A 13,518-nucleotide genomic window follows, 5' to 3' on the forward strand; every position below is an offset into this window, starting at 1 on the left:
AGACAAATTCAATTAAAACTTCAAACTTGACACGTATCATAATTTGGCAGTGCATTGAGTCCCACAAAGCATAACTGCTCACGTTGATCATTGATGCTGACATAATTGGAAGATGTGTGTTTGCAATGCATTAAGACACCAAAACCCAAAAAACTAATTGCTTTATTCGAAGAAGAAGATGAAAAGTTAAGTCTTGGAAGACAAAAAATTGACTTTGATGAGTGAGAAGATAAGTGTTGGAAAAGGAAGGTGAAAAGTTGGTGACGGTAGTCTTGGAAAACGAAAAATTTTGTAGTAGTTGTGTTGGCATGCTGAATTAATTATTTTGGAAAGATGAAAAATAGGTCTTTACTATTGAAGTAGTTGAAATTTTGCAAGAATTATTTGTATGGTTTGAAAGAAAATTGGGTAACATCACTGAAACTTGATTTTTCATTTTGAAAATTGGCAACATCAACTAAACTTTTACTGACATCATTGTTGCATATTGTATGGACACAAATTCATATTTAAAACTCTTATTTATTTATAAAAGTTCTTTTGAAATATATAATTGTAAATATTATAATTAACTTAATAATTTACTTTGATAGAAAATACAATTGCATTAATTAAATTGAAAAGGATAGGTTTTTTAACATTTAATTTATTTTTAGTTTCTTTACGGTATCATTATTTAATTAATTATTTATTGTTTTACACCATATTTTAATTATTATTGCTATATTAGTTTTAATGTTATTATACTATTATTAGATATTATTATTATTATTATTTATTATAGCGTACTATTATATTATTAAGAACCACCAAAGTTTTACATTTTTTACTTTCAAGATTTTGTACCTAAATATTATATTTCTTATTAATTTTTTATATCATACATTTTTTTATTTTTAATTGTAATTATTAACATAATTTCAATAATTTTTTTTTAATTTATCAGATTTTATCCACATTTTCAATACAAACTCTTCTCGTAGGTTAAAAATATCTGAAAGGTAGTTTATAAGTACCAAAAGAATCCACTAAAAAGCCTTAACTTTTTTTATAATTTTTTTTATTTTATCTTTTAGTATTTTTTTTTAAACATAAGTATATTGATGAAAAAATAAAAGAATAAATTAATTATTTAAAAGTGATAAAATGGAAGCTACTGTGAGGAAGAAAATAGAAAAAATCAATCTTTGACAAAAATAGGAAGTCAATTACATCTATTTCATTGATTTTTTAATCTGTCTCGTCTTATTTTAACTCTTCTTGTTTCTACAACTATATCAAAAAGATAATTTTCTACAATGAAAATTATCAAAATAAGACTGCAAAATATTACGGAAGATGAATTTTTTTTGCTGACGATATGATTATTTAATTAAAAACAAAATATAACTAAAAATTTTAGTATTGATTAAATTATTATTAAGTTAAATAATCTTACGGATCCATAATTAAATATATAAATTAAATATATAAATTTTAAGTATATTTTGGCACCCCCATAAATATCGAGCAAGTTCCGCCACTGACCTTTGGTAACTCACAAATTCTTAAAATTTAACTTACAAATATTTAAACTCAAATTTAAAATTGTAAGTAACTCAAAAATATTGTACTTTTCTGACCAATAAAATTATCTTCATTATGGAGTTTTCTTTCATCTCTGATTCTACGACATGCTGATATGGTATTAGGAGGATAGATGTTTTCTTTTGTAGCTTGTTTAAATATTTCTCCCCTTGTTTGGTCGTTTACATCATTTGTTTGTTCTAGCTTTACATTTTCATATGACCACTTCATCAAATAACCTTCCTCCAAACAAAGATAAAATAAACAAACCATAAAAAGAGATAGAGAAAATATAATGAAAAATGTTTGGAACCCTTAAATTTAAAGAAAGAATTTACAATTCTAAAATCAAAAACATAAAAATACCCTTTCCAACATAGCATAGGTCGAGCATTTATGACATAATGTATCCTCAAAATAACTTAGTGGCATGGCAAGGAAATTATAAAATAACCTCTTCAATAAAGAGTTCTGCATCAGAAATTCATCTTACAATCATGGTCTAATCAGGATAAGAAAAAAATGCGAACTTTGTTTCACAAAATCAAAGAATAATCATAGAAAAACTTGAAAACAAAAAAAATAAAAAAAATAAACCTAAAAATCCTTGAGTGAACAAACTATTCAATAGTTGGTCAACATTCTTCTTCGGGTGAGAAACAATCTTCTTCGAGTGAGTTTGTATATTTTTTAAAAGGAGGTTCCAACCGTCATAACTATTTCTCATGATAGTTCAAAGTTAATGCATGTCATTGGAAAATCAATAATTTCATTTAATATTATAATGAGTACTTATGAGAGAAAAATATCATCCAACATATAAATATAAATATAACAAAAGAAGAGTTTACCTTTTTGATAAGTAAACAAAATAGAGTAAAATAAGAACAAAATTGAAAAAGAACAAAATAAGTTGTTACCTTTGTGACATCGACACAATAGAGAATTTCAACAAAAAAAATCTGAGAGAAAGAAAACCATCAAACACAAAAATAATACAAAAAAATATCTGAGAAGATGGTAGAAGAATGTTAAAAAAACAGAACAATATGCAATCAATCAATCAAACAATATACAATCAATCAACCAAGAGAAATCAATCGAACAATATACAATAAAAAGCAAATCTGAGAGCAAGATTAACCATCCAAAAGAGAAATATAACCAAAATAAGTACTTACATATGTAAAAGAAGGAAAATAAGAACAACAAAGTAAATCTGAGAAAAAAACACCAATCAAACAGATAAATGCAATAAAGTAAAGTAGATCCGAAAACAAAACATTTATCCAACAAAAAAATAGAACAAAAAAAAGTAGATCTCATAGAAAAATATCCATAAAAAGAAAAATAATAGAAAAAAAATAGATATGAGAAGATGGTAGAAGAACGAAAAAAATCAGAAGTTGTTACCTTTTTTTAGTAGGGTGAAGGTCTTCAAGAATCTCTGAGGAAAACATCAACCCAAAGAAAAGTATATTTGAGAAGAACAAATTCATCCAATAGAAGATCTGGAAAAATATGAGAACAACAGTAGATCTGGACTAACCGTAGATCTGGAAAAATATGAGAACAAATTCATCCAACAGTTAGATCAAAGTAAATATAAGAAAAATATGACCTGTTACCTTGAAAAAGCTGAAAAAAAAGAAATCTAGGTAAAAAAATGATATCTCGCAGTGACCAATGTTAGACTAATTTCAGTGATCTGTAAAAAATGACCAAAACATATATCAGGCAAAAAAAGAAGAAGATGAACGGTTTGCTTGTAAAAGGTGAAAAAAAAAGAAACATTGGTAAAAAAAAAGGAATCTGGTCATAAAAATTACATACCAGTTAAGTTGTACAGCGACAAAGACCCTTGTATGTGTTTGAACTCTTCATTTGAAGCCTGTAATCAAAAGATAAATATCATCAATGCAAAAAATAGTTAGATCAAAGTAAATATAAGAAGAATATGAGCTGTTTGCTTCAGAAAGCTGAAAATAAAAACGAAATCTGGGTAAAAAAACCATATGTCTCTGTGACCCATATTAGACCTGTAGAAAAAAGAAAAATACCATCAACGCAAAAGATAGTTAGATATGAGAAAATATAAGAAGAATATGAGTTGTTTGTTTGAGAAAGGTGAAAATAAAAACGAAACATGGGTAAAAAAATCATATGTCGCAGTGACCCATATTAGACCTGTAATCAAAAGATCAATACCATCAACGCAACAAATAGTTAGATCAAAGTAAATATAAGAAGAATATGAGCTGTTTGCTTTAGAAAGCTGAAAATAAAAATGAAATCTGGGTAAAAAAAACCATATGTCGCAGTGACCCATATTAGACCTGTAGACAAAAGAAAAATACCATCAAAGCAAAAGATAGTTAGATATGAGAAAATATAAGAAGAATATGAGTTGTTTGCTTGAGAAAGGTGAAAATAAAAACGAAATCTGGGTAAAAAAACCATATGTCGCAGTGACCCATATTAGACATGTAGAAAAAAGAAAAATATCATCAACGCAAAAAAATGTTAGATTTGAGAAAATATAAGAAGAATATGAGTTATTTGCTTGAGAAAGGTGAAAACACAAACGAAAACAGAGATACAACATCTTTAGATCTGGGTAAAAAAATGATATCTTCATATCTTCTCATTTCATTCATCTGAAAAGAATGACGAAAACAGAGATACCACAAAAATAACTACAAATATGAAGAAGTTAGACAAATCGAAAAAGAGAAGTCTGAAGATGAAAAGGTGTTGTGTGCACGTGAGAAAAACAGAAAAAAAAAATAGGAAGATAGAGAAGAAGTTGAAGAGTCTAGGGTGTGTGTGAGTGAGAAAGACGTGAGAAGAAGAGAGAGAGAAAAAAAAGTGAGAAGAAAAAAAGACGTTGGCAGGAAAGAGGAGCGAAAGCTGAGAAGATAAAAGTGAGAGATAATTTTTGGATTTTGATTTATTTTTTGAACGTTCAAAATTGTCTTTGATTGACACGTTATCATTTATTCCTTTTGTAGAATGAAAATTTTGAATTGAATTAGGTCAAATATATTATTTAATAGAAGAAGTTGCCTTTGTTAGTTTCCATTTATATATATATATATATATATATATATATATATATATATATATATATATAGATTTAATATTCCATATATGTAGAACAATACGTAGACTAATTCATACCTATTCAGGAAAAACATACATCAACTTTAATAAAAGTGGTATATAATTTGATACAAAAACACAAATTGCTATACTTTAATAATTTTATTGTGATTTATAATCGTTAATTGAGAAAATATTAAAGTTTAAATGTATACAAAATCATATTTAGAAGTCCAATCCTTAATTATGATACCTAAACAAGTTTAATTTAGTAAAAGAGTAGTAATATTAATATTTAGTTATAACTTATTCAAGTTTTAATGATTTAAGTTATAGTATTATCATATATTTACATTATTCAAACTAATTTTGTTTTAATTTTCAAATTGAAAACGAAAGAGAAGATGTTAGTAAATCATTTTGTCTCACCCCATCTTTAGCCCATTGTGTTGGTAGCGTGGGCTAAAGTAAATTGGCAAGCTAAAAATACCAACCTGCTTAGTCATCTTTATAGTAATACAACAACAACAAAAATACATAACATAATGTAGAATAAACTTACATTACAATTGAAAGGAACAACTTCATAAAAATCAAATATATTATTCTAATTATAAATCATGTGTCACATGTAACAAAATAGACCCATTCTACAACAATTAATAACACTTAACTTTTAACTAATCTATTCCAAAAATGCAAACACATTACGCAAATTTTTTATTCAACTTTTACATCATATTCAATCAAGTTTTATTTCTAAATTTTCACATCATTATTATTAAGAAAATGATATATTAACATCCATTTATTGACAACTTCTCTCACAACCTGATGTAGCACTGTCACTTTCTATTTTTTTTTAATCTTTTTCAATTTTCATGTTGGTTCTCTTTGGAAGGAAGCGGGAAGAGAAAAAAACAAAAGGTGTGAATGCAAATTGGAGAGAAAAAGCAGAAAGTGCGAGTGCAAACTGATGAATGGAAGAGCATCTTGTTCATCTTCTTCAACCGCGTTAATCTTCATCCTAATCGTTGTAAGGCCCTATATTTTATAATGCCTTTAACAAAAAGGGCTGCCCCAAAATCTGATGGACCTAAGGGCTGACCCAAAGGATAAACCTGAATCCTAAGTCTGCCCTAACGATTCCCCTTTCACTCATTCACAGAATCAGTCGTCACTCCTACTGTTTCAAGAGAGAGCTCTGCTAGGGTTGAGCCGCTATTTCGCATCAAGTGAGCTCGAACCAGTTTTCTGCTTCTCGTAAGTCCCTTCCAACTCGTACTCTCTTCTGTGCTTTCTTCGTATTTTTCCAGCTAGGACTTTGTAGTGAGCTTATCTTGTAATCTGCTCTGTTGTTTTCCAATTCCTAAGCATACCCATAGAGCCGTGGTGTCCGTGTTTGCGGTTGGGTTCCTATACTAGCGTATCCCAGGTAAGGGAAGCTTGAACCTCCTTGTCTGGTGTGATTGTGACTTGTACCATCTTAGTTTCATGATTCTCGAGTTTGTATGCTGCAATGGATGCCTGGATTGTCTGGTTTTTCCTGTTTGGTATATGTGTATGTGTGATGCAGGCATGAACAGTGGCGAGCACTGATAATCTCGCCCAAACGAGCTTGCCTCGTCTAGGCGAGATGAGCAGAGGCTCGCCCAGGGCTTTCTACACGAGTTGTCGCTCAGGCGACCAAACCCTCGTTTTGAGCGATAAGATGTCTCGCTTAGGTGAAGGGGGTCTCGCCTAAGCAAGATTGCGTAGGGGCTATTGTTCTCCTTGTCGAGCTCTCGCCTAGGCGAAGGGGAGCTCGCCTGAGCGAGAGTCCTTCTCGCTTGAGCGAGACCCTCCAGCCTGAGTGAAGAGCTGGACGAGAATGCATCCCGAGTTGGTTTCCCTCTGTGCTTGGATGTTTAGCTTGTGCTTATTTGAGTTATTGTATGATGGCTTAATAGGGATGATTATGCATGATTGGGAGAGGATTATATGTGGGGAATTTGTGAGCCTGGCATGATCTTTATATGAATTGTACATGAGAGGTTGGATATATATATATATATATATATATATATATATATATATATATATATATATATATATATATATATATATATATATATATATATATGTATATGTGGCCACGAATTTAGCATGAGCAACAATGGACCTTGATGGTTGGTAATCCAGTGACATGGTATTAGTATGGGAGGAAGCACTTTGCTCATGGTTGGGAATAATGATTTGGTATTGATTCAACCTATGATACATGAGGGTTGGTTACAAATGTTGGTATGAGGTTCCTATGCATGATATATGTATTTATTAATTGGATGTTTATATATGTTTGGTATATGGTCAGTGCGTAATTCCTTGAAGTCTTTAGGTGGGACTTCAGGGTCGTGCTTCAGTGGTCGGGACGTAATCCCATGGCCCCTGTTAGCGGGTGTCCATGGTGGTGCCCCATCTATATAACTTAGTAAGGATTCAAGGTAAGGATCTTATCCTAACACTCTAAGGAGTCAGTTAGTCTCACTTAGAGCGGACTGACCCTTGTGGTGAGAGTAGCAGGAGGCCTGAAACTCATTAAGGGCTAACCTTGTGTGTGAGGGAAATTGATTCATTGTAACACTTGTAACACTTAGCTCGGGGGTGAGCAGAGGTATCCACCACAAGTGCAAGCATTCGCTGAATCCGACTAGGTTATATGTATCCGGATGAGTCGAGTCTTAGTGTATTTGATTGAAAGGTCATAACATGTTTGGATGATGTATGTATATTAGACTGCGAAAGTATATGTGATTGTATGATAAAATCTTTTTGGCTCTAGCTTACCCTTTGTTTGTTTGATTGTCTTATTGTGGTTCTTCTCTTTTGCAATGATCATCAAATTATTGATGTGAGCAGAGGCGAGAGGTTCTCGCGGTCAATAGCAGAATGGTGACTCTGCTGCGTAGCCGCTTGGACTGGATCCTGTTTTGTGCTCTTTCTTTTAGGGCCACGGCCCATGTAGCATCTGTCTTTTAAATTTCCAATTTGGATTATTGTAGAATATTTGTAATTGTTTCTTTTGGCTCCGTTACACGTTTTGGTTATTTGTATGGAGTTACTTTTAAACTCCGAGATTGCGCTAAGATATTATTCTAGTGTGATGCTTCCTTTAATTACGTTATTAATTAAATGGGGTGTTACAATCGTTGTTCTTCGTCTTCAAATCCTATTTTTCTAAAAATCCCTCTTCTCCTTCGTCCCAACGGTGTGGGTTTCCTAAAAACCTTATTTTTTTAAAAAAACCTCTCTTCTTCTTCTTCGTCCCAAAGGTGTGGGTTTTCTAAAAATCATATTTTTCTAAAAACCCATCTTCTTCTTCTTCATCCCAACAATGTGGGTTTTCCAAATATCATATTTTCCTAAAAACCCCTCTTCTTCTTCTCCGTCCCAACAATGAGTGTTTTCTCATTGGACATGAATTTTTCTTTCTTCGATAACTTCAATAGTGACACTTTCATGCCTTGAGTTAATGTGATAAAGTTAAATCTTCATACTTCGATTCCTTCAAGTGAGTCCAAATGTATCCCTCTTTGTTGTTTGGAAAAGGAAAATAAAGGTGTTTATATTTCTTCTTCACTACCACTGTGCAGTATTTTTGCTTACACATTGCTACATAAGTGCTAACATGTGGTATACGTTTTGAACATGTGTGAAAGGATGTACAGAACCAATTTCAATCTTCACTCTCTTCATTACTAGTGGGGAGTATATGTTGGTGAGTCAAGGAATGAAATTTTCGTAATTTAATCAATAACATATGAATTTATCCCCTTACTATGTGTAAACCCGTGACTTAAAAAATGCTAACCCAGGTGCAATGCTTTGCACATAAATTTTTCTTTCTTCAATAACTTCAATAGTGACACTTTCATGCCTTGAGTTCATGTGATAAAGTTAAATCTTCACACTCATATTCCTTCAAGTGAGTAGTGAGTTTAGTTTGCCCTTCTTTGTTGTTTGGAAAATGAAAATAAAGGTGTCTATATTTCTTCTTCACTACCACTGCGCAGTATTTTTGCTTACCCATGGCTACATAAGTGCTAACCTATGGTATACGTTTTGCTTAATGATTTGTAGTAAGACAATGTTGTTATAGGATGAAATTTTACGGTTAGATTGGTTAGTTATATATTATATTAAAATGAAATGCATATGTACATATCGTTGTTAAAATAAAATGTAGGTATAGTATAAACTTTGGTCCCGTACAAAAGTATTGTCTACACATGAATGATCAACTTAAAGAAAAATGAAAAAATGCAATATTGTGAGATATGGTCCTTATTAAAAAATCTAGAGTAGCATGAAATTAATGTTAAAATTTTTAAACAAAAATGCATGCAGGTGTTGTTATCAATGTAGGCATTGAATTTATAATATCTAATTCTTGATGCCTACGCACGAGTCGTTTTTTTTATGTAATTTAGATTAGAAAAATTAATATTGTTATTGTTATATTTGAATGAATGAATTATTTATATTATTATAATTACAAATATAATATTTAAATAATAAAATAAAAATTAAATCATTAATGACTATTATTTTTTAAGTTAAAATACTCAATTGGTCCACGTTTTTGTTCAAAAATCTCAATTAGGTCCTAAGATATTTTTTAGTTTCAATTAGGTCCATTTTTTTGAAAATGCGTAACAATTAGGTACATTCTGTTAGTATGAGGGTAACAATGTTAAGGAAGTACCACGTGTCAGTTCCTCATTTTTTTGATTTTTTTTAATATTTTTTGAAAATTATTCATGTCACGTGTCAGTTCCTCATTTTTTTGATTTTTTTTAATATTTTTTGAAAATTATCATGTCACGTGTCACGTCAATATTGTGCCACGTGTCAAGTCAGTCAAGATGACACGTGTCAAGTCATTGTCTGAATCTCAATTTGGTCCATATATTTGTTATTTTGATTACATTTTAGTCCATTTATTTTAAAATTTTAAATATATTTATTTTAACTTTTTACAAAATTGTTTTAAAATTTTCTATTTAAATTTATAAAATTGTTATTTTTAAACCAACTCTAACATTTGTATATAAATTATTTAAAATAATTTTGTAACAAGTTAAAATAAATATTTTAAAACAAAATATGAGTAAAGTTTAATGTAAAATAAAAATTTAAATAAACTTATTATTAAAATGTTTTAATAAAAATATCATTATAAAATTTATATAAAAGTTAAATTTGGTCTCAATTTGGAGATGATGAAATTGAAAATTTAAAAAAAAATGGACTGAAATATAATCAAAATAACAAATATATGGACTAAATTGAGATTCAGACAATCACTTGACACGTGTGACCTTACTGACTTGACACGTGGTGCAATATTGACGTGACACGTGGCATGAATAATTTTCAAAAAAAAAGAAAATTAAAAAAGAATTAAAAACAAATCAAAAAATGAGGAGCTGACACGTGACACATCCTTAACACCGTTACCACCATACTAACAGAATGAACCTAATTGTTACGCATTTTCAAAAATATGGACCTAATTGAGACTACAAAAAAATCTTAGGACCTAATTGAAATTTTTGAACAAAAACATGGACCAATGAAGTATTTTAACCTATTTTTTATAACAAATTAATTAAGAGTACATATAAGTTAATGTTAAAATTTTAAATAGAAGCACATCTAGACATAGTGACTTTAAGAGAAAAATAATATTGAAAGGTATTGACATATGGTATCAAAAAAAAAATGAAGTTAAACTTAAATTATTTTAAATAAAAAGTAACATGCAAATATGAATAAAGTTCAAATATATTGTGAAATGTAATCTTGTTAAAAATTTAATATGAATTCAAGGTTAAAATAAATAAAAAAATTACATAAGATATTGTTATCAATGTAGACATTGACTCTCAGTTAATTATTTGATGTGTACACACATGTTTTTTTTAATTATGAAATAAATAAAATGTAGGTATATTGTGAATTTTGGTCCCGTACAAGAATATTGTCTACACATGAATAATAAACTTAAAGAAAAATGAAAAAATGCAAACAAATGGTGAGACATGGTTCCTATTAAAAAAAAATGAGAGTACATGAATTGATGTTAAAATTTTTAAACAAAAATACATGTAGATATTGTTATCAATATAGATATTGAATTTATAATAGTTAATTCTTGATGCGTACACACAATTTCTTTTTTGATTAAAATGGTAATATTAAAATTACCCAATAATATTAGTATATAGAAACACATGCATATATAAACAGACAAAAATATATCGAAAGATATGACATATGGAATCGGAAATATTATTATTACTTTTATTGAATGATTAAGATTAAAAAATGGATATGATTTTGTTTAAATTATAAAATTGATATATAGTAAACATTCGTTTAAGTCCACATTCATTTAAGTTCATACTCAGTTAAGTCTGCATTCCGTCTAAATCTGCATTTTGAAACGGAAAATTCTTGGATCAATAATTTTGATAACTTTGTGACTTTATATATTTTTTATTTAAATTAATTTTTATGAAATATTGTCTTTTTAAAAAATATCTTTCAACGTTAAAAATTAGTTATTATTGTAAATTAGGAAATCAAGATTGAGATAGTGTAAATATTTTATATTTTATATTTTGTTATATTTTATTATATATCTTTTATATTTATCATACATTTTATATCTCACATATTTTATAAATTCTCAATTCCATAATATTTTATTCTCTAAATATATGGGCCCTAATATTATAATATAACTTTTAAAATTTTACAAATTTGCATCAAATTTTAGATATCAAAATGCAGACTTAACTGAATATTTATAATATATGATTAAAATTTTGAATTAGACCTTTTAGTCAAATATTATATTAAATGAAATGCTTTAGTTTGTTTTTCTGTTATTTGTAAATATATGTATTAGAAGATATTTAGAAATTGAGAAAAAAATAATAAATATTTTTAAGAATAAAAATATAAGACAATTCAAAATAAATGTAAGTAGATGGTAATGTAATTATACAAAAAATAAACTATTTAAATAATATACGAAGAATAAAAGTTAAACATAATACAATTATGAAAGAATTATAGTAATTAACTTTGTTTTTAATATTCAATAAATAATAATAGATAAAATAAAAATATATTAATACTAATGTTAATAAAAATAATTAAATAATTATGGTATTATATTGTAATATATATTAAAATATTTTTATATGTAGATTATTATAATAACATCCATGATTATGAATTTAAAAAATTGTTTTAGACAATGTTTCGATAAATAAATAATTGAATATTTATGCAATTATAAATTAAATGTTTTTGAAAGGTAAAAGTTACTGTATATTGAGTATAATAATATGCGTGATTATTATAATAAAAAATATTATAAAATAATGATAAAAAATATTTTAATAGATAAAATTAATGGTTAATAATGCTTTTTTGACTTTAAGGACAAATTTGGAGATGATAAAAAAATTATCTTAATAGATAAAATTGTAAGGGTGTTTTTAATATTTTAAATAAATCTTAACAATAACATAAAAATGTATTTAAAATGGTATTATCGACATTTTCAAAATTTTATTCATAATTAAATTTCAATCCCAAAGGTTTCGTTATAAGTAACAATGAAACATAAAAAAATTGTAAGTTTCTTTTCAATGTAAGAAAATTTTAGAAGTTTCATCACACTACATAATTCTCTAAAGGTTATTTAGAAATTTAGAATTTAAAAAAATAATTTTAAGTATATATATATATATATATATATATATATATATATATATATATATATATATATATATATATATATATATATATAAACAATAATTAATACTCTACAGAATATATAAAAAGTAAATGTTATTTTTATTACAATTACAAAATATAGTTTTAATTTGAAACAAAACTTATCACCTGCTCAATATTTAATATAATATTTTGTAATATATACGTGCAAAATAAATATAACATTAAGTTCATGTTAAAATTTTTAAATAGAATCAAAGGTAGATATATAATGCTTAAAAAAATATTTATTAGAAAAAATATTGACATATTAAATTAGAGAAAAAAAGAAGTTAAACTTTATTATTCTAAACAAAAAAGTACCATGAAGGCCTTAACAATAAACTTAAAAAGGAAAATGATAACATATTAAAAATTGTAATCCTGATAAGAAATTTAGAGTAACATGAGATTGATATTAAAAATTTTAAACAAAACTAAATGCAAATATTGTTATTAATTTAGACATTAAGCATGTAATTTTAATTTTTAATAATTGAATTGTATTAGTGTACTTTAAATCCATGTTTTCTAAATTTATGTTGAATGTTTATGGTTATTTAAAATTAAAATTATATGTTTTGTTTCAAATTTAGATTTTATGAAAAAAATTGTTGCACTTTTATAAATAGATTAAATGATGTTAGTCTCCTTTGCATCTTTAATAAATAAGTTTGAATGTAAAAAATAATAAATTATTTCTAAATTTAATGATAATTCTTTCAACCTAATATATTTTGCAAATATAACTTTAAATATGATTATATACATAATAATTTGTGTTATTCTTGTCCATAGCGTAAATAAAGTATGATTTTACAAAAAAAAATAAATAAATAACTAGGAAATCTAAACTTCACATATAAAAACTTTAGTTTTTCTAAGTGTATTATTGCTAACATTTGTTGATGTTAGGTCATCATCTACTATTTCAAAAAATTTCTTTGCCAAATTACAAATATAAATTAATTGACATATTTTTGTATGTAACAAAGAAAAACGAATCAAATATATCTC

This window comes from Vigna unguiculata, chromosome 10 (assembly GCF_004118075.2).
Source record: "Vigna unguiculata cultivar IT97K-499-35 chromosome 10, ASM411807v1, whole genome shotgun sequence".
Lineage (NCBI taxonomy): Eukaryota > Viridiplantae > Streptophyta > Magnoliopsida > Fabales > Fabaceae > Vigna > Vigna unguiculata.